Source organism: Elaeis guineensis, chromosome 12 (genome assembly GCF_000442705.2).
Source record: "Elaeis guineensis isolate ETL-2024a chromosome 12, EG11, whole genome shotgun sequence".
Lineage (NCBI taxonomy): Eukaryota > Viridiplantae > Streptophyta > Magnoliopsida > Arecales > Arecaceae > Elaeis > Elaeis guineensis.
Genome location: NC_026004.2, coordinates 89,865,912 through 89,884,571, shown reverse-complemented (window position 1 = coordinate 89,884,571; position 18,660 = coordinate 89,865,912). Strand labels below are relative to the sequence as shown.

The following is an 18,660-nucleotide window of genomic DNA, read 5'->3' as shown; positions in this document are numbered from 1 at the left end:
GCGACAGTCCTGTGGTTATGGCTAAGATGCTATCATGAGTTGATATCCAAGAGCATGGAAATATGAAAATTTTAATTGCTAACGTGCAGGAAGTGACCTTCATGTAATTCTTTTGTCTTTTTATCTTTTGCCGTCAAAGGCTTTGCATAATTAGTATTGATATTTTTTGAAAACAAGATAGCAGAGCTATCTATACGGTCTGATCCACGTTATCTGGAGAGTAGTTCTTAGCCAAATGACAGGGTTGTCCACTTCGGATACCGATTCACAATCGCGTTGACTTGTTCGAACATATGTGTGGTATGAACATGAAGAAGTACTTCAGATAACTCACCCCCTTTCCATATCTGAGGCTAAAAATTATCTAAAACTAAAGCATAGAAAATGGCACCACTTTAGGACTTGTTTGGATGTTCCTATCGAATTAGAGTAAAAATTCTACGGTATTGAGCCATCTATTTATATATAGCCCTATTAACTAAGTACCTTCCGGCTCAAATCCTATGGGAGGATTTGAATATACCCTTAGAATATGCAAGTTAGATAGACCAATTGATTTAATTCCTATAGAAGTTTCTGCTCAATCTCGATCTTTATTTTGCAAATGCAGCAAAGAAGCATTAAAATGCAATGCTAGTCCCATCAGTTTGTCCTTTTCTATATATTTTTTATTTTTTGAAAAAGAAAGTGTAACTAATTAAGGACATTATAAATGCTCGCCCATCCTAATACTATTCTAACCAAAGCATGTTTGACTGCAGAGTTACGATGCAATCCAAGACTCTAGTGGTGGTATGATTGCAAAACCCTCCCTTTCTTTCCCAGTCATTCTCTCTGTATCATTTGATCTATTCATTCTTTTCTAGCGCACTAGCCAATTTGAACGTCAGCCTCAAAACGTACTGCTTGGTATTAAAGCTCTAGTAAAGATTACAACAACTAGCGTGTTTGAAGAAACAAGAGGTATAAATACTCCCTACATATCGCTTCCCCTTTCAATGTATCTAACGGGACGTAGAGAATATATTGCAGCAATGGTGTCATCACATGAAAATGCTTAAAGCAAGCGGCTGCATTAGAGCAATCAATTTAGCCATCTGAACATCTTATGGATATCTTTTAAGAGATTATTCCTTTGACTTTTAGAACACAAGACAGAGAACAGTAAGTTAATAATCATGATTATTAGCTATAGAAAAAAGACATAAGTGTTCAAATATTAATAATTGGTACTCTTTGTCCAGCTTTATCATTGTCGTGACAAATACAAAATTGACTAATGCTCTCTATTATTTTTGAGTAAAACGAGGCTAAACCAGGCAATGCGCCACATTAGTCACCAAGTTTTATTCAAGAAGAACGAGACAAGATTATATAAAATCCAAGAGAACTGGGAAAAAAAAATTACCCCATAACGTTAAAAATGGACGAAATTAAATGAAGAAAATAAACTGATGCCGGCAAGAAATATATTGGAGGGTGGTACTTCAGCCATATCGAAGACATGGGACAGGAGGGATCCCAATGAAGACTATAACACTGATCTCCGGCCCACCTTAGCCACCAACTCTAGTTCCAGATGAGCGGATTTTTTACTTCGGCCATCCAACTTCGGCCATTAATCTGGACTTCAGCTGTTGGCCCTGACTCTAACATTCATTAAGCTCACTGCCTGCCAGCATATAACTAGCCCGAGGCCTATCCCTCCCGATCCTTCATTCGATTGCTGCATCCAGTGACATCCAGCTGAACCCTTCATGTGACTGTCAAGTCGAACCATGAAAGTTATGATGACTCAAAGAGACCTCTCTATAGTCTGATCACATCATCCCATTAAATAAAGCAGATGATCCTAAGAAGGATAAAGCCAAGCCATTCTCAGACTCCTAATTGTCAACTCATATCATTAATAAAGATAGCCTCCGTGTGCTATAAGGTGACATTACTCACCAACCCAAGAAAGTCAGAAGGTCAGGCATGGCACCACTCAAGGACATACTAAGGGATAAAAAGGTATTTTACGGACTCTCCCCCTCTCAAGGCTCCAACCTCACCTATAGAAGATAATCCGGAGACTTTGAAAGAGGTGCATCTCTTTTCTCTCCCATAAATGCTTACTCTTTCTCTTCTATTGCGGAAAAATCTGACTTAAGGATCGAAGGATCTCCGCTAGAGTTAACTCCGGTGGGGACTTTTCTTGCAGATCTAGTTGCATTCTTCACAGTCGGACGTTGCCTTGCTCCAGCACCTCCGACCCATGGTAGATTTCATCCGCAACAAAATAAAATCCGAAGCAAAGATAGTTGTAAGAATAAAAGAGCAAAAGTAGGAGACTCGATGGTGGTGTCACTAAGAAAAATACAACTTTTAGCAGAAGAAGATCTTATAGGTGATCGCACAGCTACAATTTTTCCTTCATTGTCTCCACCAGTGGGATTGAACTAGAACCGGAATCAAAATTCCATGTCAATATATGAGCTAATAGAACATCAAAACCAATAAGTGAAAGGAAGCTATGCTATTCTAGGGTGCAACATGTAAGGTGGATGTAAATTTTAGTCTTGCTCCTATTCTCTCATCCAAATGGCTCCATAAAATATAGTTGGTTGACTAGATTATATACCATCCTAATGCCATGGTAGCAAATAAATTTACGATACCTAGCCATCAAAAGTGAAAAGCAATCAAACCCTAATTAATTTATTGTCAATATATTTTGCACCATTTACATTATTAGCTAGTAGACAAGAGTATGCATAGCTCTCACCATCATAGCATCAAATCTAGCTTACATATGAATAGAGAACAATCAAATTAACCATTTACTACTTATCTAGAAATCGATATATATTGTCAACTTATTTTTATTGCACCTTTAAATTAAAGGTCAAAATCTCTCAAGCCGCTCATGCAGACAAACAAGCAAAACTGTTTGCAGTTGCAGAGCTATTTTTAAACTCTTCAGCTCGACTCTTCTATTGCTATAATGGTCTTCATTGGCCTTCCTGACTCATCGACAATAGAGGTTATGCATTGGTATTCAATGGATCCTGATAATGGAGGTTATGCATTGGTATTCAGTAGATCCTATCAAGGATAGGGATAAAAATGGGTTAGATCAGATCGAATCATGAGTAATCCTGATTCGATCTGATTCTTTGATCGGATCTTGATACTGAATCCAGATCCAACCTAGTAGAAGATCGGATCAGATCAGGTCCATGATCAAATTTTTTGACCCAATGGGTTATTCGAAGCAGATCGGATCCATATATAATCCAGTCCTAATCCATGAATTATGGGTCTGGTTCGAGTCTGGATTGGATTTGAGTTGGATCGTGGGTCAAATTAATCAATAGGCATTAGCTATAACTATTCAATTGATTTTTATGATTAGAGTTGAAGTTGATTTTACAAGTTTACCATCTAATACACTCATGACATAATGATTTTTGAAAAGATTTGATTTGCATTAATTAGCCTGAAATCTATTCATATATTTATTCATTGCATTTTATTTTTGAATATCATATCTTATTATAATATCTAAAATGTCTAGTTGAGATATTCATTACCTACTAGATTATCAAGCTTATTATCTCTCATTTCTTTTCAGATTTAGATTTGTAATTATAGACATGATACTATTTTTGGAGTGGGTTTAGAGGTAAGAGTCGGCAGCATCAATCGAGTTTAGATATAGATTTACTATCATATTTTAAAAAATTATTATTGGAGATTTAATTGATGTAAGATCTTTTGAATATCGTTGAAATTTTGTGAAAGATTAAAGTTAATTTTAGTTAGTTAAATTTTGAATATAATATATTATTAATTCCACTATGATGTCTTTATGAGAATTCAAAATCTATTTAACCCTCCAATACAAATCTTAAAGAATGACCAAAATAGAAAATAAAAAATAAAAATCCTTATGGGTAAGATGCGTGTGAGGCAAAAACGGAAGACTCCAAATGGGTTTCTTCCTTTTCTCTGACTCTATTGGAGAAAGGGTTTGATCATTGCCAAAAATTAGTGGGATTTTGGCCTATAAATAGGGAGCGCCTCTTTCTCGTTATTCTCCACCACAAATTGCTTAAGAATCACCACCAATTTGAGCCACTTGTCGAGCCTTTTCTTGAGTTTCTGCCAGAGAGATCGTCGGATCTCTCACTATGGGTGTGGTTGGACCAGGATAAGGTCTTCTCCCTTTTCCTCCTTTTTCTGGTCTTGTCATCGTCAGATTTGGGTCCGGTAAGCCACCAGATTTGTGATGGATAGTCTCCCTTGCTCTTCGATCTTCTCAATATTTTGCTGATTTGTCGGTTGCTGTGGTTGCCATCGGGGTCATCTCCTGGTTGGCCTTATGTGCCATCATTGAATGCCAGTTTGGTTCCATGACCATGGCTAGGTGAAGGGAGGAAGGGAAAATAGGGGTTTGATTGCCCTGTTTAAAGAAGAAGAAGAAGAGAGAGCCTCTTTTCGTTCACTTTCTTTTATTTAATTTTTCTCTCTAACTAGATTGAGAAAAAAAGGAAAAAAAAAAATTAAGAGGACTTGGAGTAGACCCCTAGCAAGTCATAGAGGGTTAAATTAAATATTTTATATTTTATTATTAATATTGGGATTAATTCTATAGGAGAACAATCTTCTGGATAAGAGATCTTTGAACAGCCCCTTAGCACTTAATTCATAATTAAATTGAGGTGCAGATTGAGATTTGGAGGTTAATTTATGATCAATAGATATAAGGATTCTTGTACACAAATATCTGTATATATGTTTACTTCTACATTGCATGATTTTGATTTCTTATGATTGATTTTGATGGATATGTGATTGTCGATATGACTATTTTTACTTTCTACATATTTTTTTTATTGATGGCTTTTCGGATGGTTTGGATTGTGATATCGACTATTAAGATTTTTTTGAAAAGAACATAATATAATACAATATTTTCTTAGCATAATTTACATTTAATAAATTGATGATCAAGAAAGGGATATTTAGACTAGTCATGTTAAATTGAGAATAGCTTCATCATAGGTAGAAACGTATACTGAGAATAGCCCGCTATGGACAAATACATGGTACTGAGAATAGCCTACTATAGATAAATACATAGTATGGAGAATAGCCTGTCATGAATAGATATATGGTACCGAGAATAATCCCGCCATAGGTAGCTACGCAGAATTTGAGTTTGCCATCACAGGCTGAAGTGTGGATATTTTTGATTGCCACAGCGAGCTGAACTATAGTTATTCTAATTTTCCACCACAGGCTTAAGTGTATTATTCTGATTTGCCACTACAGACGGAAGCGTGGTTTATAGCTTGCCAGTCATGAGCTGAAGCATGATCTTGATTAGTCAATGATTCTAAAGATGACAGCTAATTGATTTAGATCATGTTAACAAGATATGGAAGATAAGATATGAAACCATAATGAAGTAAAAAAGAGTTTTGCTTGATTATATATGTACGGAATTTGACTTTTGAAAAAGATGGATATTCGATGATATATAATGTACATTTTCATATATATCGATATTGAGTTACATTGGATACTTGATATGAGATTTTATTACTTATATATTTTTTTAATACTGTTTAAATGTTATTTTCAGTTGTATTATTATATTGGTGTGAGTATGTAGAAATTTTTACTGGATTGTAAAACTCACCACCCCTTTTCCTCATCTTTTCTTTCTAGAGTTACAGGATGCTTATACTCGGCTAAGAGTGGAATCTCAATTCGAAGGAAATGATTAGATAGAGTATCATCGATAACAATTGGATGACTCAGATTTGTAAATTATATAAGATTTGATATTTGTTAATATAGCATATATTATTAATTGAGATCGATGGTGTTTATAGGATATTGAGATTGTAAGAAATTTTACAGACCTTGCATATTCTTTAGATCTTGCTCTAAGAAGTATGCGGCCATCATATATCTAATTTGGATGTTGAATTCGGAGCATAACCGAATAGTATCAGAGCTTGAGATTATAATATCTAAGAACTATTCGTTAAGGGGTATTTGAGGATAAAGTTATGATCGCTAAAGATGAGATAGAATAAGATCAGAGTTTAGGTTATGATCACTAGCGATTATGACTTAAGTGGTATTTGAGTATAAAGTTATGATAACTAAGGACATTAAAGAAGTAGCATAAAGAATTCAAAGTTTGGATTTTAGATTAATAGGTATTATGATAAAATTTATGTATAAGTGGTATATGATGTGTATAACAAAATTAATCAGTTATGTTTTGGATTTCAATAAGTGGACTTGACCTAAGTGTAAGATGTGTTGAACTTTGAATATAAGATAATTATATTGATAAGTTATGTTGTGTTGTATATATCTGATGAATTATTATTTAGGTGATTTTAAAATTTTAAACTTGATACGGGTGAAGATCATTGACAAGCGATATATTTTTATATTTATTGAAGATATTTTTGATAATTATTGTGCTAACATCTTCTTAAAAATCTAATTTCATGAATAAATTGGATTTTCTTGCAAAAATAAATAATTTTAAAAAAATATAAAATTAGAGCATATTTATGAAAAATAGATGTCAATTTAATTGAGTAATTTTAAGCATCAAAATAATATAAAATTTTTAAAAATTTAATGCATATTTTTTTTTTATTTTTTTAGATAAAAATTAAAGCAAAAATTGAGCCAAAATACTCTAAAAAATAATTTTTATTATCTTTGGTGCATGGTGGACCGGTCGCTCGATCCACAGATTTAGGAGTGCGGTCCATAGAACAGTTTCGCGATCCACAGTGTGGTCCACGATGGATGGAAGCCTCTTTGCATGATCCGACGGTCGAAAATGAATCTGGAGTCTGATTCAACGGCCAGCATCGATCCTGATTGTGTTAAGGAAATCAGAGGTGCTGATCAATGATCCACGTTCATCCCGATCCAGATCGGATGGCTGAGAACGCATCCGACCCTGAGAAGGACTTGATCAACGATTTTTGGACTGATCTGAGCGATCAAATTTTGGCGCCATTGCCAGAATCTAGGCATGATTATTTTTTTATTAAAAAAAATATTCTTATTCTTAGTTTTTTTATTTACTTTTTAACTTGCTTAGTTACTTTATCAAATTTACTTTCTTCTAAAAAAAAAAATCTCTATATTGACACCTCATAATCTATTTAGAAAATTAGATATTTAATCACAAAACCTAAAAAGTGAAACAAATTAATTTACTTTTGACTAATTATCAAATTTGATCACCTTTTTTTCTTGCATTGTATAATTTTATAAAATATTTTAAGGATACAAATCCTAAACAAGATAAGGTAGAGATTTCATCACCCTTTCTTGACCCACAAACCATCATCCTGTATATTGCATTGACCTAAACTTTAACCTAAAATCAATTAGACGTTGGCTCCTAAGGACTCTCGAGCTCAATAGGATAAGGGATCCTAAGAGTTGGACCAGATAGGGTTAGTCAGTTTGACTGATGTCTAAGAAAGTAGTTTAGGGACTACATCCTAAAAGAAAGTGATTATTTAATTGATTCTGTTTGCTTATCTGGCCAACTCAGTTGGTGTCTAAGAAAAGCAACGGGGGGATCCCCACCAACCTTACACTTACCTGACTAGTTGAGTGACTAGTCTTTTATCTAGAGTGCTCAAAAGCAATCTTGGCAGTTAGGAGCTGTCTAGATTTAGGATTACCCTTAGCTAGGATTGACTGCATAACTTGATTACTAACCTACAACCATTAACCCTAATTAAAACACTATTCTCTATCATCTCTCGATTTAGGACTCCTTAAGCTCTCATCTTTAGAATTCTCTTCTCGTCTATCTCTCTTTCCTCTTCTCTTAAAAAAAAAATTATAAAAATAACTAAAAATTTTTAATTTTTTTCTTGGACAAAGATATTTAGTCGATTAGTGAGAATAGATCCAAACCTTGCATCTAGTCTAGTAGACCTTAAGCCCACTATGGGTGAACCCGAATATGAATCTCGGGTACTGAAAGATCTTTGCTATCCAGTTGGGTCAGCCTAACCCTCATGTATCTGACTACTACAAACTGATGTCAATTTTGAAATTAAATCTCAGATTATAAACATACTTCACAAATTCACTGAATTTGAGGATGCATATATTTTTATGAGAAAATTTGAGGAAGTATACGCTACGATGCGGCTTCAACAGCTCACTGAGAATGCTGTAAAACTTAGATTGATCAACTTTATCCTCAATGATAGTGTCAAAAAATGGTTATACAATTTTTCTAACCAATCCATAGCATCATGGGAGGGTTTTGTTAAAGTGTTCTTGAAAAATTTTTTTCCACACCATAAGACTGTCAAATTTAGGAATGAAATTAATCAATTTTATTAATTATCTGGTGAGTCTTTTTGAAAGTGCTTTGATCATTTTAAAAACTTTTTGAGTCAATGCCCACACCATGGAATAAAAACTTGGAGGCTGTTCCAAATCATTTATGAAGGACTAGATCCAAACTCTAAAATCATGTTAGAATCAATGTGTCAGGATCAATTTATGAACAAAGAGCTTATAGAAGCCTAACAATTTCTAGAGGACCTAGCAGAAAAGAGCCTACAATGGAAGATTACTAAGGAATTCGATAGACTCACACCTTTAAGAGGGGATGTATATCAAGTTCAATCTTCCCTAGCTGAAGAGGCTAAATTTGCATCTTGGATCTGTAGGATAGAGGCCCTAGAACTCAAGAGACACACCCAAGTGAACCAAGTTGCAACAACCACTTGCAATGGGTGTAATGCCACAGACTACATGATGGAAGGATGTCCTTTCTTGATGGATCCAGTCGAGAATGAAATAGCACAGGTGAATGCAGCCTACCAAAGATCCACAAATGATCTCTATGCACCAACTTACAATTCAGGATGGAGGAACCATCCTAATTTTTCTTGATCACAAGTGTCAAACTCAAATAGACCTGCCTTCACTCAACCCAATCCCAGACCCACTCAATCATCAAATAACCCACCAGATTTCAGTAATGATCAAAGACTTAACTCGCTAGAAAAGAGTTTGAAAATCCTAGCAAAATCGACTACTAACACCAACACCACACTAAACAACTTCATGCAGATACAGGCCAGTTTTTAACTTCCAACACCCAGGCTATTACCCATCTAGAGATGCAATTAGGTCAATTAGCCACAACTATAAGTGAAAGGAAAAAAGGTAAACTATCGAATCAACCCGAGGTTAATCCTAGAACTCAGAATAATCAAGGATCACAATAAGGAGCCCAGATCAACCAATTAAATGTAATTCACACTTTAAGATTTAAAAAATAAGTAGACAACCATATCGGTATACTTGAAGATCAAGATGACCCATTGTCTAAACCACCTAATGAGCAAGTAACCGATCAGATCGAATTTAAGGATCCAGATAAGTCTAAGGAGTCAACAGAGATTAATAAACTACCCAAGCCACTTAAAAAATCCACATCAGAGATTAAGCAATTCGAGACATTACCCACCAATCCTGTAGCTCTTTCTCCAAATAGACTTAGGTCCAACAGATACTCAGCCCATATGGATCAAATATTAGAGATGTTTAAATAAGTGAAAGTAAATATCCCTTTACTAGATATAATCTAACAAGTTTTCACATACGTCAAACTTCTCAAAGACCTATGCATAAAGAAGAGGACCACCAATATTTTCAAAAAAGCCTTCTTGGTAGCCAGTGTGAGCTCATATCTGTCGAGCCACATGCTTGTTAAGTACAAAGATCTAGGATCTCCTACAATCTCTTGTGTCATTGAGAAAACCATTATTGACGGAGCCTTATTAGACTTAGGGGCTAGTGTGAACATCTTAGCTTATTCGATCTATAAAAAGTTGGGGGTAGGAGAATTAAAGCCTACAAAAATCATATTGCAATTGACAGATCGATCAGTGAAGATCCCTAGAGGAGTTGTGGAGAATGTGTTAATCAAGGTCAGTAATTTCATTTATCCTGTGAATTTTGTGTTCCTCGAGATTGAACCAGTAATTAATCCAAAAGGTTACATCCCAATAATCTTAGGAAGACCATTCTTAACAACCACCAATACCCTAATCAATTATCGCAATGGACTCATGAAGCTCTCATTTGAAAATATGACTATTTATCTTAATATTTTTAATCTTGAGAACAAAAAGGATCAATTTGTTGATGTAAACCTGATCCAGGATAAGATCTATGAGACCATTGACCTAGGAGAAAAAGATTTTGACTGTAATCTCTGATCAGATCAAGAATCTAAAATAGCTTATGAAATTTCTCCATCTAGTGATCAGAGAGTTCATCCACAATGGCAATCACATGTCGAACTACTTGTGAGAATAGGTGAACCAATACACAAGCCATTGATTAAGGAAGAACCTGAATCCTGTAAAAAATTACAGACCCATGTTAAGATTTGGATAGGAATAGGATAGGCACTCTTTTAGCATCTGACTGAAGATGTTAAACTTAGCACTTTTTGGGAGGCAACCCAAATTTTTTTTGTTTTAACTGATCTTCATTTTTTTTAGAAATAAAGGATCACTTTATGTGAAAGTATCTGTTGATAATGTGGTTTGGCTGAAGATGATAAACTTAGTACTTTTTGAGAGGCAATCTAGTTTCAGCTTTTGCTTTTACTTTCTTCTACATTTTGTTTACAGTCTTGCTTCGTACCTTTTGTAGGAATTTGAAAACAAAATTGGCTAAGTTGGAGGAGAACTAATTTTGAAAAGACATCTGGATCAGGTGACATCTCTCTTTTTTATTTTTTTTTATTTATCCTTTCATTGTTCTTACTCCATTGAGGACAATGTCGATTAAGTTGGGGGAGAGAATAAAAAAAAATTTAAAAATTTTTTAAATCATCAAGTAAGTTAGTATTTAGTATTTAAGCACCTGATGACACTTAAGAATCAAGTTAAACCAAATATTTTTAAAAGAAAATTGATGTACAGATTAGAGAGTTTGTGAGATATCGAAGGATCAAGTATTAAGAAAACTCAATAAAGAGTTAAGTTTAGAACTTAAATAATTTTTTTTGAGTATTTTTAAATTTTTCTACCAGTATCAAAGAAGAGTTTACTTCTTATGGATTTGTGTAGGATAACTATACATTTCTTTATATTTAAAAGAAAAAAAAAGAATTTTTAAGTACTTCATGTTGAATAATCGAGCCTCTTTACCTAAGCAAGCATTGAGTTTCACGTCAAAAGATATGAAGGGCAAAAAAATTTATTATAAAATTAGTTTTAACTCGTAGCCTATTTGATTCGAGTAAGTAGGTCCGAGGGGTACTCTATACCTAGTGCCCTAAAGCCATCTGATTTGAGAGTCATTGATTGAAAACTCGCTATATGGGTCAAACAGAAAGCTTAAGGGGTTAAGACACTCAATAGCAGTACAATATTAAAAAAAAAATCAATAAATAAAAGATAGAAGTAACAATATACTTATCCATATGAGGTTAATGATTTGAAGATAAAGGTAGGGATAATTTAAAAAAAATTAAAAAAAAATTAGTATTCTTAGCTTAACTCACATATTGATTAGTATTAATACTCCAATGACATAACTCACTCATGCGCTATTGGACATCAGTGATTCTTTTTAAAAATTATTTAGTGAAATTTGAAACTTTAAGTTAAATGGTACTTAATTCTAAATTTTTTCTTTACTCGAAGATGAATAAAATTCAAGTTGGAGGATGTGATAAGTAGTATATTTTTATATTTATTGAAGATATTTTTGATAATTTATTATGCTAACATCTTCTTAAAAATCTAATTTCATAAATAAATTAGATTCTCTTACAAAAATAAATAATTTTAGAAAAATATAAAATTATAGTATATTTATAAAAAATAGATGTCAATTTAACTAAGTAATTTTAAGTATCAAAATAATATAGAATTTTTAAAAAAATTAATACATATTCTTTTTTATTTTTTCAAGCAAAAATTGAAGCAAAAATCAAATCAAAATATCCTAAAAATTAATTTTTATTACCTTCGATGCATGGTGGACCGGCCGCTCGATCCACAGATTCAGGGGCACTATCCACAGAATAGTTTCATGGTCCACAGTGCGGTCCACGATGGGTGGAAGTCTCTTTGTGTGATTCGACGATCGAAAATGAATCTGGAGTCTGATCCAATGGCCAGCATCGATGCCGACTGTGTTAAGGAAATCAGAGAAGCTGATCAACAGTTGAAAATTCATTTGGGGCACGATCGGACAATCGAGAATGCATCCAACCATGAGAAAGACTTGATCAATGGTTTTTGGGCTGATCTAAGTGATCAATTATGATAACTTTTCTAATTTTGATGTTAATCATTTGATTATGACAATTTTGAACTTATCAGAAGAAAATTTATTTAGGATGTGGCCTAAAAAAAAATTACATCATATGAGAGAGAAATATTTTTCGAGCATTGAACCTATAAGAAGATCATGTATGAAACTCACATGTAAATAAAAAATATATTTGGTGCTATTGGTGGATTGAATTTTATTGTGAAAGCATAACATATATATCTCGATAGAGTCTTTAATAATTTATATTGCCATCTTTAGATTGGATTACTTGATCTTCCTTATATTTGTTGGAGAGTAGGCTATATTGACTATTTCAAGTCAAAAGTTGGATTTCTGAGCTTATCTAAGCCATTCTACTATTGTTAAATTTTGAAAAAATTTGTATGAATTTAACAAATAAGAGACAAGATTTCATATCGATCTATTTATTAATGCTAAGGGTTGTGATAAAGAAAGCTCTATGAGAAATAATCAAATGGATTCTACTCATAGAGATGTTGACTTGAGGACTTCAAATTTATTAGAGATTTGAGTTAATCATTTTATAAAGAAAGGTTGATTTTGAATCATCTTATTGGCTGTCAGATAAATCTATGATCAACTCACTTAAAATTAATTCTAAATATATTAGATTCTTGATGAGTTATGAAGCTTATGCAATAATTTCAAATATAGAAATTGAATCAAGATTTAATTTTGGTGTGCTATGCTTGAGGTATAGTAAAGATAGAGAAATTCAAAGTTTTGTTTTAATTCTATCTAAGATTTGAAAAGTTAGATTTTTTTTAGATACTGATGTAAAGTGGTAGTTTTGTCAGAATTCATTCAAAAAACCTATAGAATTTGATAAATTAGGATCAGAGTGTGTAGCAGAAGCATAATGGTTTAAGTCATTTAAATTTGATCAAAAATATTGATTCTAATTTGAAGGGTGTTATGATAGAGGATTGAAATTTCTTTTCGAGTGAAGAAGGTTATTTAGGAGCTTGTGGATATGATAGAAATTTTTATATGCTTAAGATTTCAATTTTGCAGTATGATAATTTCAAGGATGAAATTATCTTAAGGAGGAAAAATGTGAGAACCCAAAATCCTTTTAACCCTTTAGCACAAATCTCAAAGCATGACCCAAAAATAAAAAACAAAAATCCTCGCACGTGCGGTGTGCGTGAGGCAAGAACAGAAGACTCCCAATGGGTTTCTTCCTCTTCTCCGACTCCACTAGAGAAAGGGTTGGATCATTACTGAAAATCAGTGGAATTTTGGCCTATAAATAGAGAGCTCCTCTTCTTCCTTGTTCTCCATCATGAATTGCTTGAGAATCACCGTCGATTTGAGCCACCTCATCGAGCATTTTCTTAGGATTCCATTGAAAAAATCATCGGATCTCTCACTGTGGGTGTCACCAGACCGGGATAAGGCCTTCTCCCTTTTTATTTTTTTTCTAGTCTTGTCATCATCGAATTTAGTTCCGATAAGCCATCGGATTCGTGGTGGACATAGTCTCCCTTGCTCTCTGATTTTCTCATTATTTCACCAACCATTGGTGGTTGTGGCTGCTAACTGGGTCATCTCCTAGTCGGCACTGTGCATCGTCATTGGCCATCAACCTAGTTTTTTGGCCCTGGCTAGGTGAAGGGAGGAAGGACATACAAGCATTCGATTGCCTTGTTTAAAGAAGAAGAGAGAGAAATCCTCTTTTCTCTCTCTTTTTTTTATTTAATTTTTCTTTCTAACTAGGTTGAGAAAAAAATTAAGGGGACTTGGAGTAGACCCCTGATGAGTCATAGAGAGTTAAATCAAATAATTTATATTTTATTATTAATATTGAGATTGATTCTATAGGAAAATAATCTTTTGGACAAGAGATCTTTGAGCAGATCCCTTAGCACTTGATTCGTAAATCAAGGTGCGGATTGAGATTTGGAGATTAATTTGTCATCAATAGATGTAAGGATTCTTGTAGACAAACATCTGTATATATGTTTACTTCTACCTTATAGGGTTTTGATTTCTCATGATCGATTTTAATGGATATCTAATTGTCGACATGACTACTGTTACTTTTTACTTTTTTTTTTATTGATGGCTTTTTGGATGGTTTGGATTGTGATACTATCTATTGAGATTTTTTGGAAAAAAATATAATATAATATAATATTTTTTTAGCATAATTAAGGTTTAATAAATTGATGATTAAAAAAAAATTTAGACTGGCCATGTTAAATTGAGATAAGCTTCGTCACGAGTAGGAACTGAAGGAAATCCAACTCCGAGATACGCATGTAGAAATCAGATTGCAGCAGAAACAAAACTGATCTAGATTTAAAACTTTTTTAAATCAAGCATGTATAGAAAATATAGATCTAATCTACATATAGTCAGAAATGTTTACATGCTAAAATTAAGATTCTAAATTTTTTTAAAAAAAAATCAGATTAGTGATTTTAAATCAGAGATCCGATCTCCATACCTTTGCATGGATCAATGTTCTCCATAGTTGATGCTCGTGATATACTCTGAGGTTCCTCAATCAGCCATACATGGGTTCGACCTCTATGGATATCCACACAAGGCCCTCGAATCCAATCAGAGGTCTGCGATTTCATCGGGGTGCTAGCTTCCTTACAGAAGATGCCTCCGATAGTTGATGTTGCTGATCTCCATCATTTCTCTCAAGACTCTCTCAGAGAAAGAGTATAGGAGGAAGAAGAGGAGGAAGAAGAGGGGAGAAACCCTTTCTCTCTTTTCTTTTTCTTTCTTCACAAAACCCGACGCCTAAGAGGGAATAGCCCATGCCACACAGAGAGAAGGCACCCTAATAAAACCTCATGCCCCTCTTGGAAACCCACAGCCTTTTTTGTCTTCTTTTCTCATGATAAAAATCAGATCACATTTGATTTTTCATGCCTCCTCAAGAGAAGCCTAGATGGCGTCTAATTTGTTAAGGTCATACCTAATTTGGATAAGCATCAATCCTTGTCAAATAAGGATTTAAATCAATTGAAACTTATCCAAAATTGGTGTTGAAAAAGGAGAGGGTGTGAGAGGGGCTTGTGTTGGAGTTTCATGGTTTCATACATGCAAAAATTTTTCAAAACAAATATGCAGTAAAATTTAAAATTTTTCAGATTAAATCTAATTTAATCTAAGCATGCATAAGATTAAATCTTCAAACCATAAACAAGATCATTATATGTGAGATAGGATTTAGATATAGAAATCAAATAGAAAAAAATAAATAAAGAACATACCTTGGCATAGATCGATCTTCACAGTAAATTGATGATCATGGATGTCTTCCGAAGGTCCCTTATAGCCGCACAAGCATCCGACCTCTATGGGTATCCATACGAGACACTGATTTGATTAGAAGCTTTTTGATCTCACTGAGATGATAGCTCCCTTATAGAGATCACATCTTGACAGTTAAAATTTTTTTTTCTCTTAAGACACTCTTAGAGAGCACGAAAAAATAGGAGGATGTTGATCTCTACGTTAGAGATCATGAGAAGAACTCTTTCTTCTCTTTTCTTCCTAAAATTCATGCATCAAATTTCTACAATAAAGATGTAAAAATTTTTATCTAATTTTTGGACAAAGAGAAGAGGAAAAATCTATATCCAAACATGGATAAACGAGAGAAGAGATGATCCAAACAAACAACCCTTGGTTGTTGTAAGAAAGAAGGGATATGGAGATTCATACCTCATGCCAACATCTTCACTCCATCCCTCTTTTTCTCTCTTGATTTTTCACGCACACACTCCTCTCTTTTTGGGTGTCAAACCTGATCCATATCAGGTCCTCAAACCATCCCATAAGTCTTTCATTTAAATAGGCAAAAGGGAGTTAGATATTGATTAGGAGATAAGAGTCCAAAGATACTAGAACTCTTGCAATTTTAATGCCGCCCACCCCACATCCTTTTTGCCCAGGTTTCTCACAGGAATTAAGGGGATTTCCTAAGGCTCTTACATGCTAAAAAGAAGTGGAGAGGTGGCATCCAAATTGGTTTAACATGGGACCTCCTTTGTGGTGCATAGAAGGAAGAATTTAAACAACATGGGACTCTCCTTTAGGTGGCTATTTTAAACCCACTAAAACTCCAATCAATCCTAATCATATTAGGATCAAATTAGATCTAAATAAATAAAAAATTAAATCTGATTTGAAGTTCAAACTATTTAGATTAGATATCACCTAATTAGAGAAGGAGTCCTAGTCCTTTTGGACTCTCTCTTGGTACTTGAGTCAAACTCAATTTAATCCTAATCCAATTAGGATTTGGTGCACCCATGAAAATGAGAGTTTTTAGTCCAAATAGAAACTCATATATCCTAGTCTAATTAGAAATTGAGTCAAATCTAAATCCTAATTCAAATAAGAATCATTCTCCTATGCAATCTAGGTTATCTTATAATCCAATCAGATTCGATCAAATCAAATCCATGTCAAATCAAATTAAATCTAATTTAATTAGACTTGATGCAAGTCCCATAGCTCAATCAAATTGAGCCATTTAGCAAGCCAATTGCTAAATAATCCTCTTTTAACTCATTAATCCTTTAGCAAGTTATTTGATTGTAATTTTTATATTGGATCAATCATCAATCAAATTGATAATTAAATCTTATTACGATTCATAATCATAATTTCAACCATCTGATTTGTCAAAAGCTTTCTTTGTGTATGATCCTATAGATTCTATTATGTCTAGTAGTGGGATATACTATGATCCCTATAACAATATCATTGAAACTCTTTTCAATGGGTTGGAATCATTCCAACTCTATCCACCAAAGATCATCGATTATTAAGATGATGCTCGTGGATCTCACAATCTGATAAGTGATATATTTTTATATTTATTTTAGATATTTTTGATAATTTATGATACTAACATCTTTCAAAAAATTTAATTTCATAAATAAATTAGATTTTTTTATAAAAATAAATAATTTTTAAAAAATTTAAATTAGAACATATTTATGAAAAATAGAGTTGAGTTAATTGAGCAATTTAAGCACCAAAATAATAAAAAAATTTTGAAAAATTTAATACATATATTTTTTTATTTTTTAGATAAAAATTAAATAAAAATATCTTAAAAAATAATTTTTATTACTTTCGATGCACGGTGGATCGATCGCTCGATCCACAGAAGCGATGGTGTGGTCCACAAGAATAGTTCACGATATTTTGGCATGGTCTATGGACGAACGAAAGAAAATTTATGCCATTCGATGGTTGGTATCAATTTTGAAGGAGATCGAACGATCCACATTGGTTGCCTGTTGAAAGAAAGATTTCAAGATGCTGATCGACGGCCCAGCTTCCATCCGAGGCTCAATCGATGGCTGACAGCATCCCCGACTGTGTTAAGGAGATAAAACATGCGATCCAACGATCAAAAACTCATCAAGAATCAGATTAGATAGTTGTGGTAATTTTTGACCCTGAGAAGGACTTAAACGCTAGTTTTTGGAGTAATTTGGGCGGTCCATTGAAGATCCGATCGCTAGAAAAATTTTTTATGGATACTATATGATTTCTAAGGGTTTTAGGACTCTTTTTGTGATGAGAAAAAGGTAAAAAATTCATCTATAAATAGAGAATCTAGAAATAAGTTTTGGGAGAAGAAAAATTTATAGAAAGTCAAGAAAAAACTAGAAAAAAAAATTAGATAGATTTAGAGATCTAAGGGGAAGAAGAAGAGAAGCCAGTTCACTCTACGGAGTACGAAGAAAGAAAGAGAGGTCATCAATCATCTTTCTAAGAAGGCTGGACGGATCAACTTCAGATCTTTATTATAGTTTTATTTGATATTATTTTTAAATTATTTATAATTAAATTTTAATTAATGTAAAATTTATTTTCTTGCACTTTAAATTTTTGTCTTTTATTTTTCACAAGTAGATGCTAGGATTTAATGAGTAGATCTTAGTACCAATTTATTTTATACACTTTAATTTTTTTTTTTATTTATTTTTTTATAAATAAAAACTAGGATCTAAATAGTAGATCTTAGTATCTAATTTATTTTTTATACTTTTAATTTTTATTTTCTGACTTAAATTATTTTTCTTCAAAATTTTATTTTTTTTTGTAAAATCAAAGATTTCAAATCAAAATCCTGCCTTCTCTCGTGGATTCGACCCCTCACTACTTTTTATGTATTTTTAATTTTTATTAAAATTAAAATTAGATTAATAATCATGATGTCCTAACGACAACATCGCGATCATATCAATTTTTAGCATCGTTGTAGGAGAACATATCAATTTTTGG

The 18,660-nt window shown here is 33.2% G+C and overlaps 1 long non-coding RNA gene across 2 annotated transcripts; it reads right to left on the bottom strand.

Annotated features, from left to right (window-relative positions):
• Nucleotides 1-3,662: 3,662 nt before the first annotated feature.
• Nucleotides 3,663-16,169, bottom strand: LOC140852885 (uncharacterized). Of its 2 annotated transcripts, XR_012135867.1 has the most exons (5): nucleotides 16,078-16,169; nucleotides 15,624-15,774; nucleotides 14,843-15,325; nucleotides 12,058-12,224; nucleotides 3,663-4,447 (listed from the first exon to the last, which is right to left on the bottom strand). It is a non-coding gene; the product is annotated as an uncharacterized lncRNA (long non-coding RNA). The 2 variants fall into 2 exon arrangements; XR_012135866.1 differs by lacking the exon at nucleotides 16,078-16,169 and having other exon boundaries at nucleotides 15,624-16,060.
• Nucleotides 16,170-18,660: the final 2,491 nt, after the last annotated feature.